Below are 9129 nucleotides of genomic sequence, written 5' to 3'. Positions count from 1 at the left end.
TATACTATTATATATATAATATATATAGTATATATATTATATATATACATATTTATATGTATGCATATATATATATATATATATATATATATATATATATATATAATATATATAAACATTGTACGCTTATACCGTCTGCCTATTCCCAAAAAGGCATATAGCTGTTACTATTTAAGGCATTAAGCTATTCGATATTACATTATAGTCGATAGCGTTGTGGTATGCCACTCAGATGTGGTAGGTTCACGTCTCCCCCCGAGCCATGAAAAATCACTTGCTCTGTATCATGATTAGTTACTGCTTCAGTGCGGAGTCTGCGGTGGAAGGTTGAAACCATAATTCCTCGGAAGCTTGAATTTCAAGTCAATGGGTCCTGTGTGCTTGGTCAATGGAAATAGGTGTTATCTTCTGAAATAATAATAAAAATTATAATCTTTGATTTGTTTTAAATTGCAGGTATTACTATCCGTTAACCTTCACAACTCTGACATAATGAATGTAATTTCTTATTCTATCTTGTATTTACAAAAAATGTTTGTCACTATATAAATGAAGAATTCTATAGTAATCCTTTACTTCATTTTCCTTATCATATTTTTTCTAACAGTTTAACATTTTTTCAACTTTTCGAAAGTTTACTTTTATATGTTTTGTTTTTGTTTCCTACCATATTTTGATTTTTTTTATCTTCAAGTACCTCGTAATTCGCATACAGGTTCATTTTTCATTGCAGCAAATTCATATTTTAATTCACATTACATTAGAAATCATCTTCTCCCTTTTTGTAAAGCGAGTTAATTTTCTTACCTAGCTAACGAATTTACTCGTGAAAGGTTATAATACATAAAAAAAGATTCTCATCTGGAATTCATTACTGGGAATTCCAGTCCCTTCATTCCAAGTCTTTCATTACAGTGACGTCAACAGCGTCACTCATTCGTAAACAAGTTTGAAAATCTATTGTTATCATTCTTCAAGATTTTTTTTTTTTTTTTTTATCAATTTTCAAGACTATTTTTATATAATTTTTCAAGACTTTTTTTTTTATCATTATTCAAGCTTTTTTTTTATCATTCTCTAAGGCTTTTTTTTTTATCAATCTTGAAGACTTTTTTTTATCCTTCTTCAAAACTTTCTTTTTTTTAATCATTCTTCAAGGCTTTTTTTATCCTTCTTCAAAACTTTCTTTTTTTAATCATTCTTCAAAGCTTTTTTTTAAGGCTTTCTTTTTTTATATCAATCTTGAAGACTTTTTTCTTATCCCTCTTCAAGACTTTCTTTTTTATAATTCTTCAAGACATTCTTTTTTTAATCATTCTTCAAGACTTTCTTTTTTTAACCAATCTTCAAGACTTTCTTTTCCAGGGAAAGACTTGTTTTGCTATTGTCTGGGAGAAGAAGAATCACTATACCACCTCTCTCTCTCTCTCTCTCTCTCTCTCTCTCTCTCTCTCTCTCTCTCTCTCCGCACTGATTAAAAAGGCGAATTTTTATTCAGGTTTCAGCTCTCTCCTTATTAATATAACAAGAACCAAAATCGCACGGTTAGACAAGAGATACAGACGCCATTTGTAACGTACAAAAGGCTCATTGAAGCGAGACATTTCTTATTATGCCTTAATTGTGTCCCCCTCTTTCGAGCTGGTCGTTCAGACAAGTGTATTTTTGTGTTATGCTAATGAAAAGGGACGAAGCATACATTAATATTCTTTTGATATCACAAAACATCTCCTTGGTTTTATTGGGGACGAGATCTCCTCGCTTTTGTTACATTTTTGGACGTTTTTGTCTACGTTCGTCGGAAGGTAGCAAGTTGGAGCCCTTCTCAGTGGTATATTTGACGGCGTTAGGGAAAAGATAATAAAGCATTAATCAAGATTGTGTGTTAATTGTTCGTTTTCACCACCACACACACACCCACACACATGCATACACACACGCACACACACACACACACACACACATATATATATATATATATATATATATATATATATATATATATATATATATATATATATATATATATATAAAATCTTACATTTCCTCTAAATTCCGAAGTGTAATGCTGGCATGGTCTCCTTCAAATGGAAGGTTATGATTAACATCGTTATTTAAGTTACAGAGAATCCGGTCAAATAAATAATAAACCTGAATCACGTCTATATTTATTCTAATAGCCTCTACGGCATTCTGAACTTCGATTTCTCTAAATATCTTAGATTTGCATATCACTGAAAAGTTTAAATGCGAGTGTGAAACAGACGAAGGATCAAAGAAAATTTCTAAATGATTTCCCCCCTTGGAATCCAAGGCTTGCATTCGTAAACCCATCCAAAGAATTAAGAGAGAAAGATTTAGGTGTAGTTAGTTCATGATAAATCTGTTATTATATATTAGTATTTCTTTTCCACTATATGTCCCGAACTCCATTTCGTCATGATTTCCGATATATCATATGTACGAAATTATTGAAGGGTTAATTCTGGTGAATCTAAAATGCAAACCTCGAACATATATCTAATTGCTATTCAATCAAGCAATCTACGGTCACGGTGCAGCCCACCACAGTTAACAAACCTCCAGGTGCATAAGTTGCAAAGTGCGCCAATAGCCAAATTAGAGTCTTTTTTTCCTCACTAAACGTATCTGAAAACTATTCCTCGCAGTGGGATCGATCTTGTATCACTGGCAGGTGAGAATTATCGTTAACTGGGAGCTCTATTACGCGCGCGCGCGCGCTTGTATGTGCGTGTGTGTGTGTGTGTTTAAATAATTATTCAACACGCCAGCCAGTCAAACAACGTAAAATTGTTGGATTTAATCCACCATGATTTCAACACCTGAAAATAATCGCCGCAATCAAGTAATGACTTGATAGGAACAAGTCTAGACAACTTATCATCAAGATTTTTGGAATAATTAAAAATGTATAATCTATTGTACAGGAGTCCTCACATTTCAAGATTGTATACAATAAATGACATTTTTTTTTCTTACCACTTTACTCCTGTTGCTACGGAAGAAATAAGTTTGACGTGGCACGCCATTGCAAACTGGCTTCATTCGTCCAGTCACCAAACCGACAGTCTATCTGCCTATCTATCGATCTAGTTATATATATACAACTGCGCACAGACATGCATACATACTATATATATATTATATATATATATATATATATATATATATATATATATATATATATATATGTGTGTGTGTGTGTGTGTGTGTGTGTGTGTGAGTATGCATGTATGTGCGAGCATGTACGTAGTCCATGTGCGTGCGTGTGTGTGTGTGTGTGCGGCAGACGACTGACAGGAACGCTTCGGGAAGGCAAGGCTTGTTACCGTGAACTAACTGCGTTAGCTTATCTTCGGCCGACAGAAAAGAAGGGCATTTTTCTTTTCAAAGCGTCACTCTCCACATGTTAAGCCAGTGACAAGAATGATTTTTACGGCTCTTTAATGAGGCATTGTGAATGGGGGATCCGTCATAATTATCTTGGAATTGTAACCGTCGACATCGTGGGCAATGAATTTATAGCCGAGAGACACGATAATGATCGTGATGAAAGATGTTGTTTTGTGGAACAGTTTTTGAGGGAAATTAGAGGCATTTAGATTCTCCGGGTTTGTTTACGCCTATTGTTTACGTGGACGGGCTCTCTTCTACGAGTATTTCTCTTTCATTCCATCGCAAAATTGCTTGATAATTTCGTGGCCTTTTTTGTGACTCAGCTCATTGTGAGGATTTGATTATTGCAATCATAATAACAACAAGAATAATAAAATTAATTTAGGAAAAGCTCCATAAGTTAAATTTTGAATTCTATTTTCATTTCTATTTATTTCTATGTACACTGTGCCACTCTTAGCCTACGATATCTAGGCGTGATATTATTATTATTATTATTATTATTATTATTATTATTATTATTATTATTATTATTATTACTGCTACTTGAAAATGAGATTTATTTTGGTTTAAATTTTTTTTCGGTTTTTATTGTACTGATAAACTGACATAGGTAAAGCATTACGGAAGTTCCTTTTGATATTATTATTATTATTATTATTATTATTATTATTATTATTATTATTATTATTATTATTATTAGCTTAAGATGCGATTCATATTGGTTCGTCTTTTACCTTATCCTATCCCTGTTCTTCTCTCGCTAATAAAACAAGATTTATGATATCTCGTATTATTATTATTATTATTATTATTATTATTATTATTATTATTATTATTATTATTATTATTATTATTATTATTATTATTATTATTTTATTTGGTTTGCCACATTAATAAAGATCGACTGCTTTTTTTTTTTTTTTTGTAACAGGTTCCGGGTTGCATCCTACCTCCCTAGGAGTCCATCACCTGCCTTATTATGTTTCTAGTAGTATACTTTTATCCATGAGTCCTTGGGCTACTTCGGCATCTAGTTTTTCCAGATTCATTGTCAGGGATCTTAGGATCGTACCTAGCGTTGAACCAATAATCATAGGTTCAATTTCCACTGGCATATCCCATATCCATCTTATTTCTATTTTCAGGTCTTGATACTTATTAATTTTTTCTCTTCCTCTCACATCTGGTCTGGTGTCTTTTGGTATTGCGACATCGATGAGTGATACTTTCATTTTGATTGTGTCAATCAACATCACGTCTGGTTTATTGGCACCTATCAGTTCTGTTACCATAGTCCCAGAGGATCTTTGCTTGATCGTTTGCTATCACTCCCTCAGGTTGGTGTTCATACCACTTATTATTGCAAGCTAGCTGGTGTTTATTATTATTATTATTATTATTATTATTATTATTATTATTATTATTATTATCATTACCTTAAGACGAGATTCATTTTGGGTACCTTTTATCTTTCTTTACACCTGGTTTTTCTCGAACAGATATACTGAAGTAAACAAAGGCTTAAGGGCGGTACCAAGACTCCGAGCCAGTCAAGGGTAGAAGCTATAGTATTATAGGTGAGCTGTAAACAAAATGCTATAAATGTTGAGGGAAAAAAAAAATTCCGTAGAAACTACTGGAGAAATTTCTTAAATGGGTGTTGATATAACTGGTTAGGAGGAATTTTCTGCTTCTCTCTGTTTTAACCTGTTCTACTATATATATATATATATATATATATCTATATATATATATAGTATATATATATATATTATATATATATATTTGTAAATACGTCATATCATTATTACTAATGTCTTGTGGTCAATTGTCATTACGATAACAGCGTTTTGAAGGTAAAAAAAGTTAATCACGAATAACTATTTATTGTTGGTTAGAATGCATGGGAAATGAGGAACAATTTCCACTGATGTTGAAGATTAAAAAGTATTATGCAATTTTGGATAAATGAGAGAGAGAGAGAGAGAGAGAGAGAATGTGTGTGTGTGTGTGTGTAAAAGAGAGAGAGAGATAGAAGAGAGAGAGAGGGAGCGTGTATGTATGTGCAAGAGAGAAAGAGAGAGAGTGTGTGTGTATGTGTGTGTGTGCAAGAGAGAGAGAGAGAGAGAGAGAGAGAGAGAGAGAGAAACACTCCAATTTTTCCCATCTTTTCCTCTCCCACATTTTTCTTTTGTAACTAAAGTCGGCGTTCAGTTGGGAATGGGACAAGGCAACATTCAGTTCAGATTGGATTCAGGAACTTCTATCTTCCAAAACATCTTGCGGGATTACGGGAAGCCCAGAGCGCGATTATAATCTTAAAATATTCATTCTTTCTGGGGATTTTCGATACGCATTTCCCTGCTTTAAAAGTCCCCCCCCCCCCACCCCCCCCCCCCCCCCCCCACCCCCTCTCTTGCTCCTACCGGTAAACGCAATGACCCTTCCCCGCCCCACCCGCCTTACAACCCTCTTCCCTGCCAACAATGTATATCCTAGACCCCCACCACCCATGGAGCATAAAGATTAGTATGAAGTTCGACGGTAAGACAAACCTAAGCGGAATGAATGTCGTTGCTTAACTAAGGTGGCCTTATGTCAGCGCGGGCTTTGGTTTCTTGGATCCCACAACAACACTTACAACTGTTATATCGTATTCTCGGTGTAGAATCTTGTAGAACAGCACTGGCAGGAGAGGTACGAGCGAGATGTATTGCCATCTTGCCTTCCATCGCTTTTAGGAGATAGAATTGCCTGGTGTCTCTTGTTGGTCTTCTGTTGTTATCGTCTGATGGAGGTGGAATCCTCTCCTAAGAGTTAAGGAATTCAATGTCCGCCTTTTCTACGTTCGTTGTAGTTTTAGTGGTTCTTCCAGTGAGGAAAGCGATTACTTTACAGTCATATCATGCATATACAAAAAGGACAAACCACTGCTAAAACAGGCGTGGCTCGTCTACGCAAGAAATGTTTTTAGTATATATTGAACATTTGGTGATCAAAAGATCCGTTTCTTGAACAGAGAAATGTAAAAAAAAACTTCTGGAGTATAGAACTGTCGGCAGTTCTACATCCAGAAGACAAAGGAAAAACGAAATATCATTCACGTATTTGACAAATGCGTTGGTGGAATGCTGTTCATCTCAACTGGTATTGATTTTTACCACAGATCAGCTATTATTGGCACGATCCTCAAAACACTGTTTAGTGAAACACAGAACCGAATTCCGGTTTCCTCAAAGATCACTGACGACGCAGAGCTCTTCATAGACTTGGTGACGAAATATTTACGACCCTGTCTTTTAAATTGCTTTATTCCACTCAGGATGATGTAAAACTGATTTGGTTACCTTGTTTGTTTGTAAAACGATTGAAGAGATGGTGCTAAGATGCATTTGAAAATATATATATCAAGATGGCTCCTGTATTTGTTTGTTTGCTTGTTTGTTTGTATTATGTTTTTACGTTGCTTGGAACCAGTGGTTATACAGCAACGGGACCAACGGCTTTACGTGACTTCCGAACCACGTCGAGAGTGATCTTCTATCACCAGAAATACACATCTCTCACTCCTCAATGGAATGGCCGAGAATCGAACCCGCGACCACCGAGGTGGGACGCCAACACCATACCAACCACGCCACTGAGGCGCAAGACGTCTCCTGTGCATTTAGCAACCACAGTGCATAGACCAATCAAACGCAAGATGGGAGGTTCGATGACGTTAGCTTCTACTAATTATCGCAAGCTCCAAGGGAAACAGTACGTATGCTTTCCCAGGAGTAGGACCACCTGTCGGCAAATATCAAAGCACCCGAATCATCAATTTCCTTAAAAGGAGGGAAAAATAGAATGTGAATGGAATATGGCATTGGCCGACGTTTGGCTGAAGTGATTCTGCGACTCGGCTGACTCTAAACTGAAGTGACTCTGCGACTCAGTTGACTCTGAACTGAAGTGACTCTGCGACTCGGCTGACTCTAAACTGAAGTGACACTGCGACTCGGCTAACTCTAAACTGAATGAGGACTGCGACTCGCTAACCTCTAAACTGGAAGTGACCGCTGCGAACTCGGCTGAAACTCTAACGAAGTGACACTAGGCGACTCGGCTGACTCTAAAACTTGAAGTTGACTCTCTGGCGACTCGGCTGACTCTAAACTGAAGTGCAAACTGCGACCTCGGCTGACTCATAAACGAGGTGATCCCTGCGAATTCCAGTTGACCTCTGAACTGAAAATACTCTTGTGGACTCGGGCTGATTATTAAAAGGAAGTAACTCTGTGACGCAGCTGACTGAACTGAAGTGACACGTTGACTCATCTGACTCTGAACTGAAATGACTCTACGGGTCAGTTGACTCTGAACTGAAAAGACCCTGTGACTCAGCTGACTGATCTGCGATGACTGTCACTCAGTGGACTCTGAATTGAAGGGGCTCGGCAACTCAGTGGACTCTGAACTGAAGTGACTCGGTGACTCAGTGGACAATGAACTGAAGGGGCTCGGGGACTCAGTGGACTCTGAACTGAAGTGACTCGGTGATTCAGTTGACTCTGAACTGAAGGTGGACTCGGTGACTGAGTGGACTCTGAACTGAATGACTCGGTGGATTCAGTGACTACTGAACTGAAACCGTGACTATGTGACTCAGTTGACTCTGAACGAAATGACTCCGGTGGATTCAGTTTGGACTCTGAACTGAAATAAACTTGGTGTTCAGTTGGACTCTGAACTGAAGTTACCTTGGTGATTCAGTTTGACTCTGAACGGAATGACCTCGGTGAACAGTGGGGACTCTGAACTGAAGATGGACTCGGTGATTCAAGTTGACTCCTGAAACTGAAGTGACGGTGCGGTGACTTCAGTGACTCTGGATTCTTTAGAAGTGAATTCAGTGACTCAGTGTATCAGTTGACTGAAGTGACGTCGCGAACTGAAGTGACTCGGTATGAATTCAGTGACTCTGACTGAAGTGCTCGGTGATCAGGTAACTTAAGCTGGACTGAAGTTGACTCAGCGACTCAGAATGACTGAACTGGGGGAAGTGACTCGGTGACTCAGTTGACTCTGAACTGAAGTGACTCAGTGACTCAGTGTATTCTGAACTGAAGTGACTCGGCGACTCGGTTGACTCTAAACTGAAGTGACTCTGCGACTCGGTTAACTCTAAACTGAAGTGACTCTGCGACTCGGCTGACTCTAAACTGAAGTGACTCTGCGCCTCGGCTGACTCTAAACTGAGGTGACCCTGCGACTCAGTTGACTCTGAACTGAAAATACTCTGTGACTCGGCTGATTATTAAAAGGAAGTAACTCTGTGACGCAGCTGACTGAACTGAAGTGACAAGTTGACTCATCTGACTCTGAACTGAAATGACTCTATGGGTCAGCTGACTCTGAACTGAAAAGACCCTGTGACTCAGCTGACTGATCTGCGATGACTGTCACTCAGTGGACTCTGAACTGAAGGGGCTCGGCAACTCAATGGACTCTGAACTGAAGTGACTCGGTGACTCAGTGGACACTGAACTGAAGGGGCTCGGGGACTCAGTGGACTCTGAACTGAAGTGACTCGGTGATTCAGTTGACTCTGAACTGAAGTGACTAGGTGACTCAGTTGACTCTGAACTGAAGTGACTCGGTGACTTAGTGGACTCTGAACTGAAATGACTCGGTGATTCAGTTGACTCTGAACTGAAGTGACTTGGT

Source organism: Macrobrachium nipponense, chromosome 14 (assembly GCF_015104395.2).
Source record: "Macrobrachium nipponense isolate FS-2020 chromosome 14, ASM1510439v2, whole genome shotgun sequence".
NCBI lineage: Eukaryota > Metazoa > Arthropoda > Malacostraca > Decapoda > Palaemonidae > Macrobrachium > Macrobrachium nipponense.
The sequence above is the reverse complement of the archived record's forward strand: the minus strand, read 5'-3'. Positions refer to the sequence as shown.